At 46.0% G+C, this 18,094-nt stretch overlaps 1 long non-coding RNA gene across 1 annotated transcript in view; it reads left to right on the forward strand.

The window, feature by feature from the left end:
- LOC116742765 overlaps window positions 1-18,094 on the forward strand; it is a 289,881-nt gene that overhangs the window by 28,318 nt on the left and 243,469 nt on the right. The window lies entirely within an intron of this gene.

The raw sequence follows: 18,094 nt of genomic DNA on the forward strand, positions 1-18,094 counted from the left end.
AGATGAAAAGTAGCCCTCCACGCCCTTTCCTTGATGGATGGTTTTTACTTTCTTTTGCATGAGAGATGAAGTGGTTCTGAGGGCAAGACCTCTGTCTTTTTCAATTTTGCAGCTTAACACCCAGCCTAACACCCAGCTTAACACCCATGCACTACTCTAGTGCATGAGTAGAGTAAGATGTTTAATTTTATGTTAGTGAGGTATTTATTTAAGTTTATTAATGAATATTAGACAAATTGGGTTGTGTATGCTTCATTGTTTTCATTTTGTAAGGCAGGAGTTCTCATCCTTAGTGCACATTAGAATCTTCCAGGGAGATTTTTAAAATACCTGCTCAAATCTGCATCCCTAGATGATCTGACTCACTTGGTCTAGGGGAAAGCCTGCACATGGTGATGGTTACCAGCTCCCTAATTAGTCTGAGTGGTCAGAGGTGGGCTCCACTGGTAAGGAGGAAGATGTAGGGTTATGATGAGTCAGCAGAACTGAACTCTGGTCTATGTTCTGTCACCAACTTCTTGCGTGATGTGAAGCAAGTTACTCGTGACTTGGGTCTCTGCTTTCTCAACTGTAAAATGTGAATGGTCAGGTTTAATCTTTTTAGTTCAGGAACTCATTATGAATACTGATCCTCTCTCTAGGAAAATATACCTCTGCATATTTACAGAAAGTTTGCATACTATTTCAAGGAATTCATGAAATCTTGTGTATTGGTCAGGGTTCTTTTGGTTTCAGGGACCCACCTGAAACTGGTATATACCAAAAGGCAATGTCGTGGTCTATGGTTCTCAAAAGTTTTGGAGAAGCTTCAGCTTTAGGCTTGGCTGGATCCAGGAGCCCAAGGGATGCCATTAGGAACCTATCTCTTTCTATCTTTTGACACTGCTGTTTGAGTTGTTGACTTTCTTTTCAGGAAGGGTCTCCCCAGGTGATGCAGATATGTCCATCAGCAACTCAGGCTGACAGTCCAGCAGTTGAGCAACCCCAATATAAAGGACACAACTTTTTCTCATGGTTCTGTCAAAAGGCCAGCCCAGGTCTGATGTCTTCCCTGTGGATAGAGGGATGGATGCTGTACTGGCCACACGCCTGTCACTGTAACATGGCGAGGGCAGGCTCCACTCGAACCACATGGAGAGTGAAATGGGGTGGTTTTCTCCCTCAAAGTTAGGATATTGTTTCCATGAGATGGGACAATGCATACTGGAAAGGCAAAGACTGCAGACGTCCATCTCACATTTGAAGGCTGTGTATCTATGGAACCCCTAGAGGTGCATTGCTCCAGGTTGAAAACCTCTGGATTCATGAGCCCTGAGGTCTCTCTCAGCACTAACAGTCTACAATGATAGGTAACACGGTGCTCTCATGAGATCTATATTTAAAAAAAAAAAAAAAAAAAAAAAAAAAAAAAATATATAAAAATAAATATATATAAGAAGAGCTGTTGATTCTTTCCCGTCTATGTTTAATTTTATATTCCCCTTATTTTCTGGAGTGCTAGATCTTTTAGCCCTGTGTTTTTGGACGGCAATAATGAAGATTAAGCATGCTTGGGAACTCCCAAGAAAAACCCATGGAGGAAATATAAGGACTTGGGATTTTAATCCTAGACTCCCAATTCCAAGCACAGCACTGTTTCCATGAAAATACTGCCTGATGTCTTGTCTTACATGTTTTCTCTGTCTTGAGAGATTTGCCCCATGGAATACTGGTTAACATGAATGAATTGTTCCTTCTCAATCGTTTAGGTGGCATTGTTTTCCTAGTGACAGTGGCCTGGTACACCATCATTTAGAAACAGGGTAGTTTTTGTTTGTTTAAAGCTGACCCTTTTATTTAAGAAAATAATACATCCAGTGATTTTTACCTACCTCTTGGGGCTATACTTATCTATTTTATATTACCTCCTGTTATTCAGGAAGTGAGCCTCAGCTAGGGGCACATGTCTGCAATCAGTGAGTGTGACAATTAGGACCATGTCCAGAAAACCCTGGGTAATTAGTGGGCGAGGAGGTTGTTAGGTTTGGCATGCTGGAACATCTTGGGGTTCCTGAATTGCTAAGACCAGGATAAATGAACTTTTTTTTTTTTTTTTTTTTTTTGTGGTACGCAGGCCTCTCACTGTTGCGGCCTCTCCCGTTGTGGAGCACAGGCTCCGGACGCGCAGGCTTAGCGGCCATGGCTAAGCCACGGGCCCAGCCGCTCCGCGGCACATGGGATCTTCCAGGACCGGGGCACGAACCCGTGTCCCCTGCATCGACAGGCAGACTCTCAACCACTGCGCCACCAGGGAAGCCCTATTTTTTTTTTTTTTTTAAATAGTGTAATTTCAAAGGCAGTGATAAGCCCAGAGAAAAAGGACAGGATTTTTGTCTGAATTATGAAGTCATTTAGCTATTTAACCTAGTACCTGAAAAAAAAAAAAAAAAAAATCTTGTACCTCTAATGACAATCTCATGGAACAAATAAAATGATTCACTGCTTAAGTTGCCAAAGATTTATTGCTTAGCTTCTACAGATATTTAGAGGATGAGTCTAAAGGATGAACAAAACATGGCTTCTTAATGTGTAAACAAATTTCGCTGAAGGAAAGGAATAAAGTGAATGATCTGGAAAAAATACATTGACTTACTTTCTTTGATCATAATCCATGGTAGAGTACATGATAGATAGCCAGGAGGATTTCTCTAAATAGGGTCTCTCGGTCCACGTCACAATTCCGATACTTCTGTCTTTGAATTCTTCAAAGTACTGGATGTTTATAATTCATGCTACTTCTCTAACAACTTGTGCACATACTCTTCCCCTCGGTGACCTGGGTTCGAGTCCTAGCTCTGGCACTTACTTAGTAGGCTGAGTCAATGAATCACCGTTCACATCTTGTGACATTTCCTTCTAATCTTTGTCTTCTGCATTTTTAATTATTGACATATTATTGCATAATTTTGTATCCTGCCTTTCTCACCTAAATTAAGCTCTTCATTTCCCCATGTTATTGAAAGCTCCTCTTTATGTTTTATTTTAAATGACTGCTTATTATACATTTGCATGGACACACCATGATCTTCATGCCCCTTCCTCTGCTATCAGAGGAGTTTCACACAGCAGGTGGCACAATTAGATTTACACTGGTAGCTGTCTGGAGGGTGACTAGGAAGGGTGCAGATTGGGAGGGGCCAGGGTGACTGAGAACTGCTTTTATTAAATGATTATTATAGATGGAGTCAGAGCAGGTCTGCTGAAGAGGACCCTTAAGGTCTTTTAGTCCAATTCCCTCATTTTATGGTTGAAGAATCAATGGGAGACTCAGGTAAAATGATTTCTCCAGGGTCTCCCAGCCTCACCTGGGGCTCCCTAACAGTCCAGTGTTCTTTCCATTCTGGTCCAATCACAGCCAAGTAGTGGCTGAACGTCAGCTGAAACCCACTCCCAGGGGAATGTTTCATTAGCAGATAGAGGTCTAGTCTTGAAATACATTTGGCAGTTCTTTTTTTTTTTTACAGATTGTCAGTATGATTAGTAATTACTGGCTGCTGGCTGAAAATAATTTCCTGCCTACCCAAACAAAGCAAATTAAGGAGAACAAATGATGTAACCCTGTTCAAAAAAAGGCCACTGGGAAGCTATTATTATCTCAGATTTATAAATGGGAAGATGAGAATAGGGAGGCTGGACAACTTGTCCAAAGTGATCAGCCCAAATTAGAAGTCAGAATTCCTGATGGCTACCCAAGGGCAAGACCTCTGCTGACAGTTTAGCTTTGTTGGCCAGAGGGAAGGCCAAGTTAAACAGGACATAATTAGGGCAAAATCCCATGCTTTCTCCTGCTCTGTGACCCCCTGACTGAGAAGCTTTTGCCACATTTCCTCACTGCTGTATCAACCCTCTGACCCCCATGCAGTCAGCAAGATGAGGCAGAAATGTCGGGAGAGGATAAAACTCTTCCACTGCTTCCTAAGCATGCCCCACTGGGCACGTGGCCTCATCTCTCAGACCTCAGATATCCCATCTGGAAAGGGGGACGAGAGGTAATTGCCCGCCCAGCACAGTGATCCAAAATGTAAAGTGAGAGAGTACATTTCCAAAACACATTTGCCAGGGCTTCTTTGCTGGCAGGTGAGAGAATGCCTGTTCAAAAGGGTTTAGGCATACAGAGGGAAGTAAGTCAGAAAGAGAAAAACAAATACCGTATGCTAACACATATATACGGAATCTAAAACAAAAATGGTACTGATGAACCTAGTTGCAGGGCAGGAATAAAGAGGCAGACGTAGAGAATGGACTTGATGACACGGGGTGGGAGGGGGAAGCTGGGGTGAAGTGAGAGTAGCACTGTCGTACATTACCGAGTGTAAAATAGCTGGCTGGTGGGAAGCAGCAGCGTAGCACAGGGAGATGGGCTCCATGCTTTGCGATGACCTGGGAGGGTGGGAGGGAGGCTCTGGAGGGAGGGGATATGGGGACACGTGTATGCATATGGCTGATTCGCTTTGTAGTGCAGCAGAAACTAACACAGTATTGTGAAGCAATTATCCTCCAGTAAAGATCAATTTTAAAAAAAACTGCTTAGGCAAAGCAGAAATTTACAGCAAGAACTCGGTGCCAGCAGTGACCACCTTTCCCTGCAAAAGTTAAGGTAATAATAATAGGACTTGCTCCCAATCCCTACTAGAGAGGGAGCCTAGGTCTTGCATGCCTTGTCTCATTAAATCCTTGTAAACTACGAGATGCCTCATTTTACCAACCTTGCTTGATACTGGGGCAAACCAAGGCCTGAAGACCAGGATGCCATCAGACAGAACTACAAGGTTGGATTATCTGACTCCAGACCCCAGGCTCCAGCCCTCCATGCTCTTTCGCCTTCAGGATTTGAGGAAGGACAGACAGGCATTTGCAAAGCACTTGCGTCCTGGCATTGTGACAATTTTTTGAGGGAGGTATAATTATCCTCTTATCTCTACAAGAGAAAAATATTTGTCCTATCTTAGGAGTTTGGATTTAAAGGAGCAGGTGCATTATGTAATCTTTTTCCTTATGGCTTGGGCCCAAACCCAGTCAGCAGGCCAGTGTGTCTGTGACTAAAAAGAAAGCAACTTGACCTTGGTCGGCTTACGCTGAAGTCCTGCAAGTTGAGGATGGTGGCTTCTCGGACCTTGAGTGTAGCTGTGTGAATAGTTAATAAATGGACATTTTCTGCGTGATCTCTGTGCTGCTCAATCACATTTGCCTCCTCATTTAAGACTCACAGCCACTCTGTGGGATGGTATTATTTCCATTTAACAGATGAGGAAATCGAGGCTCAGAGCGTTTAAGTGACATGTCCTGGGTTATTGAGCGAGTAAACAGCAGAGATAGAGTTTGGATCCACAAATGTCAGATTCTGGATTTAGGACACTTTCTATCATTCCTCAGTGGTTTCATTCGGAATCAGCACCAGAAACCTTCTAGGCCTCTGGTTAATGAGATCAAAACAAACCACAGAGATGCTTTATGTCCCACTGCATTACAGAAAATCAGACTGGAAGGGCCATCCAAGACCAGGATATTTAGTGGTCCTTGAGTTTTGGGGGATGCCAAAATTCTTTGACACTTTTCTCTGAAAAGTGCACAGATGCACGTAGCACAGATACACAAACTCTTGCTTACAAGCCTGGGGAAAAAATCGTCCTTTCCTTCATTTTCTTGTGCCTTCACATCAAGTGTGAATTTAGTATGATGAAAGGAAGTCATAGTCAGTATACTTCCCAGTAGACTATGAGTTCCTATGTTACTCATAGTTCTTTAGAGACACAGAACCAATGAGGGGTGTGTGTGTTTATCATCTATCATTCTATCATTCTATCATCTATCATTCTATCTATCTATCATTCTATCATTCTAACTATCTATCTATCATTCTATGTATCTATCTATCTATCATTCTATGTATCTATCTATCTATCTATCTATCATTCTATGTATCTATCTATATATCTGTCTATCTATCTATCATTCTATGTATCTATCTATCTATATATCTGTCTGTCTATCTATCTATCTATCTGGAGTGGAGAGAGTTATCTTAATGAATTGGCTTATGTGATTGTGAGGGCTGACAAGTCCAAATCTGCAGGACAGGCTGGCAGACTGGAGACCCAGGAAAGAGTTAATATTGTAGCTTGAGTCCAAAGGCAGTCTGGAGGCAGAATTTTCTCTTCTTCCGGGGGACCTCAGTCTTTTCTCTAAGACTTCAACTGATTGGATGAAGCCTACCCACATTACCAGGGGGCATCTGCTTTATTCAAAGTCTACTGATATGAACAGTAAGCACATCTAAAAAATACCTTCACAGCAACATCCAGATTGATGTTTGGCCAAGCACCTGGGCACTATGGCCCAGCCAAGCTGATACAAAACATTGACCATCACAGCTCCTCAAAGCAGAGCCTGGGTCTTATCTGACTCTGTGTCCCCAGGGCTGAGCAGTGAGTGTGCCCTGCACAGTGGCACATGTAGGATATGTAGGTACATGAATGAGTCAAATTCTAAAGCTCCCAGGATGACCTTGGAGGAAGCAAGGAAAGAGAAAGAACACCATGCTCAGCTCAGAAGAGTGGACGTGAGTCCAAGAAGCAATTGGGAATCATTGAAACTTTATTTTTTTAATTTAATTTTTATTGGAGTATAATTGTTCGTTTCTGCTGTACAGTGAAGTGAATCAGCTGTAGGTATATCTATATCCCCTCCCTCTTGGACCTCTCTCCTACCCCCCATCCCCCCAAACTAGGTCATCCCAGAGCACGGAGCTGAGCTCAGCTCCGTATGCTCTACAGCAGGTTCCCACTAGCTATCTGTTTTACCCATGGTAGCGTATATATGTCAATCCTAATCTCCCAGTTCGTCCCACCCTCCTCTTACCCCACTGTGTCCACACATCCATTCTCTACGTCTGCGTCTCTATTCCTGCCCTGGAAATAGGTTCACCTGTACCATTTTTCTAGATTCATTGAAGAGTTGTGGGTTAGGGAGGTGAACGTGGCAGTGACGTGCAGGGGCCTTGGCAAAGGTGACCTTGCAGATGTAGCTCATCAGAGCAACCTTGGCGGGGATCCATGCCTGCTGAGACCTGCAGAGCGAGGGCTGGGCTGGAGCCTGGCCATCAGGAGGTCTGGTCTCCATGCTGTCTCTGCCACCAGCAGGCTGTGGACCCTTGGTCGCCTTACCTTCCTGGACTCAGGTCTTGCTTCTGTGGTTGGGTCATCAACTGGCCATCTGTAGGCAGGATCCAGGCTGCAATGGGGTTTATTGATTCAGGTAAATTTTTAAAAGCAGTTTAAATAAATGGCCAATATTTTTAAATGGGGGGCTTCCCTGGTGGTGCAGTGGTTAAGAATCCGCCTGCCAATGCAGGGGACACGGGTTCGAGCCCTGGTCCGAGAAGATCCCACATGCCACGGAGCAACTAAGCCCGTGCACCACAACTACTGAGCCTGCGCTCTAGAGCCCACGAGCCACAACTTCTGAGCCCACGTGCCACAACTACTGAAGCCCACACGCCTAGAACCCGTGCTCCACAACAAGGGAAGCCACCGCAGTGAGAAGCCTGCGCACCGCAATGAAGAGTAGACCCCGCTTGCCACAACTAGAGAGGGCCTGTGTGCAGCAATGAAGACCCAACACAGCCAAAAATAAATAAATAAATTTATTTAAAAAATAAAAATTAAAAAAACGGGTAGATTTCACAGAATATTATGGACCTATGGCTTCTGAAAAATTGTGAAGGGCTAAGAACTCTGATCCTGATTTTACTGGGCAGACAGGGCAGCTGCTGCCTCGCCAAAGCTGTTAGGCTCTTCCCGCTGTGATACAGAGGCTGCAGGCAGCCACTAGTCAGCACTGAGCTGGCATGGCTGTCGTTCATGCTTCTCTATTACCTGCCAGGCCTCTGCAAGCCTTGGAGTTTATGGTCCTTGCTCTAGATCCCTCCGAGGTCTTTTTACACTAATGCCAAGACATCCGGTGACTTGCCCCACTGTGTGTCGAGCACAGAGCGAGACAGTTTATGTGCATCTCAGAGGCAACACGCCAAGATTCTAAAGGCATAGGCTGAGCAGCCTCGGAGTAGAGCGAGCACAGGGGTCGGGCTGGCAAAGGCTAGGCAGGGAGTAATGAGACAGACCACCTTCTCTGGCAAGTTGGATGGCTGCCAGCTGGGATAGCACTGAAATAATTTTTCTCTCATTTCCTGGGAATTCTTATGTAACATGCTTTTTAAATATACATCTCAACACCTTCAAGAGTTTGGGAAATTTTTATTTCCCCAAAGTATTCAAATTTGGGGAATTTGGACTGGAAACGTACACAAATGCTTAGTTACAGCCCTTCACTGCCTTGTATGAGGATGCCCAGGGTGTAGCCTTATTACCTCCCGTAGGTGGATTCTTGAGCCCTACTCTCACTCAAAGTTGCTCAGTTAGAAGGACATTACCAAACTGCATTTTCTAGGATTCTTTTGGTGACAAGTGACAGAAAGCCAATTTGTAATGGATCAGGTACAGGGGAAAATTTAGTGGAAAGACTTCTGCTTGTATCCAGCAGTAAGAACTTCAGGGACCATAGGATTATGTCCTTGATCTCGAGGAGTGTAGGCTGTTTCCCAAGAACAAGGGGAGCCCATGAGAAAACTAACTACATTTGATTTCTGCATGGAAGACATGTGGGATCTGGGGCCAGGAAGCCCGGCTTAGTCATCCACTAGCTCAGGTAAATGGGTAAAGTCTGTTTCTTCATCTTTAAGACAGCTTCCTTCCTTGCAGGATTGTTTTGAGAATTAGCACAATGCCTGGCAATGTTCTGGCACACAGTAAGAGCTTAATACATGGCACTGTGGTCATTATTATTCTAATAGCCAATCGGTGGTTCTGGAGTTGCTGAGATCCCCATGGTCTGGGGGTCTGGGGAGGGTTCAGAAAGGAGATGGGCTGCAGCTGGGCCTCGGAGGGTGGAGAGGATGTGAGTGGGCTGCCAGCAGGGTGGAGTCACCCCAGGGGAGGGCACAGTGTGTGCAGGGGTGAGGCAGGAGTTAGCACTGGGTGCTCAGGGGAAAGGGCAGACTGGCCTGGCTGGAGAGGAGGGTTCACACAGGGGCAACTGGTTAGAACAACACTCGGCCCTTGTGACAGCTGGTTAGAACTGCCCTGTAATCCTCTCTGAAACGCCTGCCCCTTTGCCAAGTGGAAATTGGCATCCTTTGCTCTGGCCTGGGACTCTTTCTCCCTTGCCTGCGTACATGTAGCCTTGGGCAGTGGACCCAATGAATTGTCCTCATTCTCTGCCAAGTATCCAATTAAGAATTGCATACCTGGCACTGGCATTTCTGTGGAGCTGGCCTTAGGAGTGCGTCCAGAGAGTGGGTCAGCCAGGCTCAAGGAGGGCAACGTTCAGTGACCACAGAGGGCCAGGCTGGGGTCCCTCTGACTTGGGATGGCTACTTGCCAGGCTTCTCTCCCTCTCTCTGTGCAGACATAAGGGACTGGGGTGTCAGAGCAGGATTTTGACACCTTGGTACCCAGAACATTTTTCTTGGAGGAGCCCAGGGAAGTCATGCAGTGCCTACCAATATCATGGGCAACTTTCACTGCAGGCAACGCTGCCGCTTTTCCAACAGGTGGTTGCAGCTCTTGTTTGCAAAACTCCCAGAGGGGCAGGCGGTGGGGTGGGGAGGCGGGAGTGGGGCTGTCTCACAGCTGCCCTTCATTCTGTTGAAAGCCTTAGCAGTTTGCAAGCACGCAAGCGGACCAGCATGTATTCTTTTCCCGGTACTGATTTTTGTTTCACTTTTATTTATCTCATAGTTACAAGCGTGGATGACGTTTTCTTAATAGGTTTTAACAGGGTCTTAACTCTAGGAGGGGAGGTATGTAAATAAACGATACAATGAAGGGAGCTGAGAGGGGAGGGAGTAGGGGGGTTCGGGCTGAGAACAGAGCCACACCCATCTGAAGGCTCCAAACTGGACTCTTGACCTCAGGGGTCCCTCTGAGGCAAGGCCAAGTTGCCTAGTCCTGGGACAGGAGAGCAGGCTTGCTGGAGATGGCTCTTTAGCATTTTCGCTCTGTAACAACCACCCTTTTGATTTTTACTCTCTGCCAAAGAATGGGTGACTCTCTTTCATCTGTGACAGCACTTCTTTCCCTCCATGGGGTGAATAAGACAGTCCCTGCCCACAAGGACATCACAGTCTAGTGGGGAAGAGAGATCTGGGAAGGAAACTGTGCTGACAGGAGTACACCCTGGGATGGGGCGTCTATAAGGCACTAACAGGAAGACGAGGGCTCTAATCCACCCTGAAGCATCCTTTCCCACCTCACCCCACCTCTGGTCCATCTCCTGTACTTTGCAGGTAAGATCAGCGGTCATCTTAATCTTTCCTATTTCTAGCTACTCTCTGTCAGTCGTACTCTACTGAATACTCACTGCACTGGGTCCTGTGCTAGATGCTTCTCATAGATTATTTCAGTTAACAACTTGAGGAAAGGATTTCTCAGATCCCCACTTCATGACTGAAGAAACCGAGGACAGAGCCATGATGCAACCTGCCCAGGTACACAGCTAGAAAGAGGCAGAGCCAGAACCTGAATCCCAGCCGTCTGACCACACAGCCTACACTCCCTGCACCCCTGATGTCAAAAGCTCTGCCTCTCTAGTGCTGAATCAAATCTCAGAGACAGAGTTTTGGGCGAGGTAGAAACGGATATCTTGATTGCTTTGCCGGGCAAAGGGGGCCTCAAAAAACTACGTGTCCCAGCCCCCGGAGGATTTGATGAGGGGTTTTATAACAATGGTTCAAGGGCGGGGTCTCTGAAAAGATTAGGGTGTGTACAGGGCCTGCTCGCCTTTAATCTTGTCTCAGGTGGTCGCTGTCCTAATTTTTTTTTTTACATCTTTATTAGAGTATAATTGCTTTACAATGGTGTGTTAGTTTCTGCTTTATAACAAAGTGAATCAGTTATACATATACATATGTTCCCATATCTCTTCCCTCTTGTGTCTCCCTCCCTCCCACCCTCCCTATCCCACCCCTCTAGATGGTCACAAAGCACGGAGCTGATCTCCCTGTGCTATGCGGCTGCTTCCCACTAGCTATCTACCTTATGTTTGGTAGTGTATATATGTCCATGCCTCTCTCTTGCTTTGTCACAGCTTACCCTTACCCCTCCCCATAAGAGAGAAAGACAAATACCATATGCTAACACATATATATGGAATTTAAGGGGAAAAAAATGTCATGAATAACCTAGGGGTGTCCTAATCTTGATGAGCTCCTCTGGTCCCTTTAATCTGGCCTCAGGTGGTTTCTGGCTGCCCCTCCCTTGATTAGCAACTGTTGAATCCGCCCTTTGGAACTCAGGGTAGGTCATGGAGTCTTGCCTACAATCAACAGGGCACAAAACAGTCATCCGTGCCTGGGAGCCCCAGAGGGTCCCTCTCCATTCCCCACCCCCCACCCCCACTGATTCCACACGACCTCAGCACTCCACAGTCCTAGTACATCGTTCCTTGACAGGTGTCTCCTAACAAATTAGGGCTAGTCTGGGGGCGTTATTCAGAAGCAGATGAGACTAGGAAAACACGTAAGTAGATTGGAGGAAGTTGTGCAAAGCCTCAAAGCCTTGTATTTCACAGCTTCCATTTGGATTCAGTTCTACAGGCATCAGGGAAGCACTGCGGTGTTTTGAAGAGCAGTGACCTCGGGTTTGTACTTGAGGACTGTGTTTCTGGAAGTGGTGTGGGGAACGCACTGTGTGGAGGAGAGGGGGCAGAGAGGCCGAGGGAGGCTGATCAGGTTTTCCAGCTGAGAGGTGAGGGCGCAGGGAAGGCAACTATACTGATAAACGCGAAGTGAGTTCCAGGCATGGGGCTGAACACGTTCCTAATAATTGCATTTGATACTTACAATTGTGTGAGGTGGGGATTACAGCAGAGTCTCCCAATGTGGATACTCCTATAATTACCCAGTGAGCTTTAAAGAGCGGTCTCCCCGTGTAGTCTGGACCAGCTCAGCAGCATCCCTAGGGACTTGTTTAGGCATGCAGATCCTCCAGCCCTACCCTAGACCTACTGAATCAGAAACCCTGGGGGTGGATCCTCCCAGCAATTTCTGTTTTAACAACCCCTCCAGGTGACTGATTGCAGCTCAGGTGGATTCGAGGTTAGGTATCTTCTCTGACCTGGGGATTAGGCCACCTGCTTCCCAGCCCCCCCAAACCAGGTGCACGGTTGGTCTGATGCTGTGAGGACAAGAGTTGAAGGGTACCCACTTCCAAGGATTTTAAAATATTTTATTTATCTATTCACTCAACAAACAACTCTTGAGCACCTATGATGGGACAGTCAGTCACTGTGCTGGGCATGGGATGCGACTGTGAACAGGATAGAAAAGGTTGCACCCTCAGCTTCTGCATCCTAGGTGAAAATAAAAGGAAACAAGTAAGTTAAAAACAATGATGTATACTGTAAAGGAGGTGAAGCAGGGTCAAATTTAAGAGTATCTGAGAGAGAGAGGTGGGAGGCATGGAGGCTGTCTCTCGGAGAAAGAGAAACTTGAGCCGGGATCGAATTACAAGCCAGGCAGTGCAAAGATGTGCAAAGGGCAATCCAGACAGAGGCTGGTGCCGAGTGTCTGAGGTGGGTGAGAGCTCGGGGAGCTTGAGGCTGAGGCAGGAGGCCCGTGGGCTGGATGGTGGTGAGACGGAGCCAGGGACAGAGGCCGTGTGGACCAGCTCGGCAGTGGGCTCAGGGACGCAGCCATGAGCTAGCAGCAGTGCCTGTAGGGTACACGCAGGACCGAGGAATCCTCCCTAAGCTGATGGGCCCCACCTGTGATTCCAGCACCTGGAAGTCCTGCGACCCGTCCTTGACCTTGAGATGCAAGGAGCCTCTGGATCCCTTAATCCGAGCTCAGCCTCCAGGAAAGCCAGTTATGTGTCTGTCGACCTTTTTCTCTTTCTCTCAAAGAAAAATCAACCAAGCGAGGGCACCTCCCAGAAGAGGAGCCTGTTGAAGGCTTTACAGAGGTCCCACACTCAGAGACGCCCGAGTCAGAGATGAAGCACCCACAGCCTAAGTCTAACAGTCCAGTGTTACTGGTGAAATCATGGTGCGGGGAGCAGACGGGGCTCCACACCACTCAGAAGGGGCTGCCCCTGACGATGGGTTTCATGCCCTTTTCTCCACCTTCTAATGCTGGGCATGAACTCACTGACCCTCAGCCCTAAACCCAGCCTTTTCAACTCTGCTCTGAGATGCTGGGACTGGGACTCTGAAACCACATTTCTGTCCCCCGACGGGCTCTGCGTTAGGTTCTTCCATAGCAGGTGCCAGAGGGCGTCTATGAAGACACAGGAACACTGTATACTTCAGTCTGTTCCCCCTCTCAGTTGTCACTAGTTGACCCCAGGAGTCAGATGGGCTGCGGTGACAGGTTCCACACTCCAGGGTCAACTTCCGTGTGCCCACGACAAAGAAAGGCCCCCACTAGCCAGCTGCAGCCCTTTCCTTAGATGTCCGTGTTCCAGCTCCACAGGGCCCCTCCTCGGAGCTTCGAAGCGTTAGTCACCCCAGACTCTCCGTCCGTGTCCCAGCCCTGGGCTGCTGGCTGCTTCTGCAGTTGTGACTCTGTGATTTCCCAGTGTTCCCTTTTTTTTCTTTTCATTTCTCTCATACCTGGTTGATGATTCTTTATACCAGCTTCTCTCTGTTCAAGTGACTGGTTAGAATTTCTGTCTCCTGATGGGACCCTGAAATGTACTACTTCTTAATTTCAAGTATAGTTTAAAAAAGCTCCTTAGCATCCTTTTTCTCCTCTGGTCCTCATTTCCTTCTTGTAAATCAGGGCTTGTTCATGTTACCAGGGAAACTGAGGCCCAGGCTGCTCAAGCCCCTCAAGTAGTAAGTGGTAGGGTCAAGTAGTAAGAAGTCAAGTGGTAACCTGACTTCAGGTTCCCTGCTATGAAGGGCACTGTGCATCCTTCCAAAGCCTGGCTGCTTGTCCCTGTTACAAGGGAATAATCCAGGATTCCCGCCTTGACTTGTGAAGTTGAGGTTACTATGCACTTCGTTACAAGCATTATAAAGCCTATGCGTTAGGGAATACATTCCTTGGAGATAAAAAGGCAAGAACTAGAACTTGTTAGTAAGTACCCATGATAAATTCCAAAAGGAAGAAGATATCTCAATAAAATAGGACTTTTCTATGAGGCTTACAGTTCTGAAAGGAATTTACTGTGAAAATGACATACTTTCCAGTTTAACTCTTGTTCCTCTCTACGTGACATTATATTGGTTGTATGTTTTACAGCGAGTATTTTAGTTGTGCATTTTTCTATATGTCTTGTATTTATAGGAGTTTTGGAACGCATGAAGAAAATGTGTGTTTATCCATAGTATCAGGGAATAGAGCTTCTCCTTAGGGTATTCTATTGGAATGACTGTAATCATTATGTTGATCGACCGTTTAAAAACAGAATAACGTGACAAACACTTACACGGTATTTACAAGATCCCAGGCACTGTTCTGAGTGCTTCATGTATACTAACTTACATAATTTCCAAAACAACCCTAAGATAGGACTGTTATCTCATTAAGGCACAGGGAGGTTAAGTAACTTGTCCAGGGTCACACAGCTGATAGGTATGAGAGCTGGGACTTGACACCATGATACCTGGCTCCAGAATTCTTGTTCTTATCCAGTACACTGATCCTATTTCCAAACTCCTCCTTTTTTTGCATCTGCAGTTGCCGGCATAGTCAGGTTATATGATCTCTAAAAAATAAGAAAAAGCAAGGCTGATCCAAGTTCGTAGAGCATGCAGTCATGGTGGTGCAATGTTACTTTGACAGGGTGCTGCCAGCATTGCCCAACCTCGTCGGTGCTGGAGAGGGTGATGGATGGCATGTGTTCATCCTCCCAGTTGTCCACGTCTCTCTGTATCTCACCCTTCGGAAGTGCTCTGCATGCTGGCTCTGGGACTGGCCATGCAACTTGTTGTATTAGATTCCTATCTTGCATGACAAATTTCTACAACCTTAGCAGCCTAAAACAACATACATTTATCGTCTCAAAGTTTCTGTGGGTCAAGGATCTGGGCATGGCTTGGTGGGTCCTTAAAGTTTCACAAGGCTGCAATCAAGGTATCAGCTGGGCTGTCTTCCTTTCTATAGCTCAGATTCCTCTTCCACGTTCAAAAGGCTATTGGCAGAATCCAGTTCCTTGCAGCTGTAGGACTGATGTCTGTTTTCCTGCTGGCTGTCAGCTGGAGGCTACTCTCAGCATCTAGAGGTCACTCATGGTTCCTTTCCATGTGGCCCAACATGACAGCTCACTTCTTCAAGGCCAGAGGGAGAAACTCTAATGCCAGTCTGCTAACAGGTAGTCTGTTAGCAGGAAATCACTCACTGGAAATCATGTGAGTGACAGTCCCACCTATGCCATATTCTATTGACCAGAAACAAGGCACAGGTGCCATCTGTATCCAGGAGTAGGGGGTTATACATGGGTATAACTCACTGGGGCTCATCTTAGAACTCTGTCCACCATGATTGTTTTGACCAATGGGACAGTAGCAAACTTGACCCAAGCAGAAGCTTGGAAATGTGCTTGCATGTTTCTGCTGGGCCCCTGGCATTACTGTGAGGCTATGCCTGCCTAATCTCCTAGAAGGAAGTAAGAGACATGTAAAGAAGCTCTGAGGCATCCCAATCAGAGCTTAGACCAATTTAGAACCAGTCCAACTCCAAACATGTGAAAGAGCCCAGCCAAAATCTGCAGAGTTGCCTGTCCAACCTGCAGCTGACTGCAGATGCATGAATAAGCCCAGTCAAGACCAGAACCACCATCTGGCCCATAAATTCATGAGCAGTAATAAATGGTTGTCGTCTCAGCTGCTCAGCTTAGGTGATTTGTTACGTAGCACTATCGTGTCAATGCTAACCGATACAGAATTACCATTTGCTGCATACCCACTCTTTGCCAGGTACCATGTTAGTTTTTCCATGTCTGTTTTCTCGTTTAATCCTCAAAACAGCCCTGCAGGAGAGCTTGGGTCTATTCAGTATTTTCATTATTGATGTGGGTAAGGATATTAAGGTTATGATTACTAATGGCCAACAAGCATGTGAAAAGATGCTCAACATCACTAATCACTAGTGAAATGCACATCAATAATACATTGAGATACCACCTCACACCCAATAGGATGGCTGCTATTAAAAAGAAAACTGAGAAAATAATAAGTATTGGCAAGGACGTGAAGAAATTAGAGCCCTTGTGCACTGTTGGTGGGAATATAAAATGGTGCAGCTTATAGGTAAAACAGTGTGGCAGTTGCTCAAAAATTAAACATAGAATTACCGTATAATCCCGCAATTCCACTTCTAGGTTCGTACCAAAAAGAATTGAAAGCGGGATCTCAAAGAGATATTTGTACACCCATTTCAGAGCAGCATTATTTACAATAGCTAAAAGGTGAAAACAACCCAAGTGTTTGTCGACGGATGAGTAGATAAACAAAATGAGGTATGTATATATATATATATATACACATACATACAGTGGATATTCAGCCTTAAGAAGGAAGGGCATTCTGACGCATGTTAAATTCTGGCTACATAGACTCAAGTATTCTGACACATGCTACAGCATGGATGAACCTTGAGGACATCATGCTAAGTAAAGTAAGCCAGTCGCAGGAGGACACTGTATGATTCCATTTGTCTGAGGTATCCAGAAATAGCCAGATTCATAGAGAGAGAACGCAGAACGGTGGTTGCCAGGGGCTGGGGGGCGGGAGGGGGAGGGGAGTTAGTGTTCAATGGGAACAGAGTTTCGGTTCTGGAAGATGAAGAGAGCTCTGGAGATGGATGGTGGTGATGGTTGCACAGCCGCGTGGATGGACTTAGTAGCACTAAACTGTACACTTGAAACGGTTAAGATGGTAAATTTTATGTTATGTGTATTTTCCCACAAGTTAAGATTACGATCTCTGTCTCATCTGCTTGCAATACAAATCCTCCTGTCAAGGGTAAACAAGGCATGGAAGCTGCCGAGCCCTTACACTCATAGGCTCTGATGGGAGCCTAGCTGGGTTCAGATCTGGGCTCTAGCTATGTGATGCAGCGGTACGATCTTGGCAATGCTACCTAAGCTCTCCAAGCTGCAGCTGCCTCATTTGCAAAAAATCAAGATAATAATAGGACCTAACTCCTAGCATTATTGTGAGGGTTGAGTGATGGGATACAAGGAAGATGCTGAGCTCAGTGCCTGGCAAGAAGAAAGCACCCGGTAAATGTCAGCTGTTGTTGGTACCTGATAAAAGATAACACCCGCCCCAGTGATCCTAAAAACCACCCGATACATACTCGCCATTATGCAGAACATAAAGAACATAATTAAGAATCTTGGCAACTGAAAAACAGCATATGGTTTCATACCTACTGTGTGATCATAAGAACAAACAACTTGTTCTTTTCCCTTTGGGTTAGTATTTAAAATTAAGGGAAAATTGCCCACAATCAAGTCTGGGCATGATGAAAATGGGTCACAGTACAAAGCCTTCCACAGTCAAATGATTCAGTTAGTGTTGAAACAGCCAAGCCACAGCTCTGGATCCTCTTTTCAACTCCCTCCAGCTTACAGACCACTTTCTCCTCTGAAGCCCTGAGCCTCTCTTGAAGGTCTTGGGATGTGATGTCTCACACCTGGAGCTACATCTGATTTACCCTCCAGTACATCATTGTGCTGCTGACACTAAGAAGGCCTTTCTGAGCACCCAGAGGATTGGGTTCCTTTTGTCCTGAGCACTTGGGGGACATAGTTAGAAGTTCCCTAAGAACTTGGAGATAAGTTTACACTTAGAGTATTCAACTCTAAATCCCTCCCATAATGGATTACAACAGAGATGCAAAATGTGGCCATTTAAGCATGAAGACATCCGGGTCACCTAAGACCTCAGTATCATCCGCTAAAGAAAAAGCATGTCCATAAGTAGGCAGCCTTAGCTCCTGGTGGTGGTATTGGTGGTTACTCAGCCTTGGAGGAATGGAAAAGGGAGTCAT

The sequence above is a fragment of the Phocoena sinus genome, chromosome 17 (assembly GCF_008692025.1).
Source record: "Phocoena sinus isolate mPhoSin1 chromosome 17, mPhoSin1.pri, whole genome shotgun sequence".
Lineage (NCBI taxonomy): Eukaryota > Metazoa > Chordata > Mammalia > Artiodactyla > Phocoenidae > Phocoena > Phocoena sinus.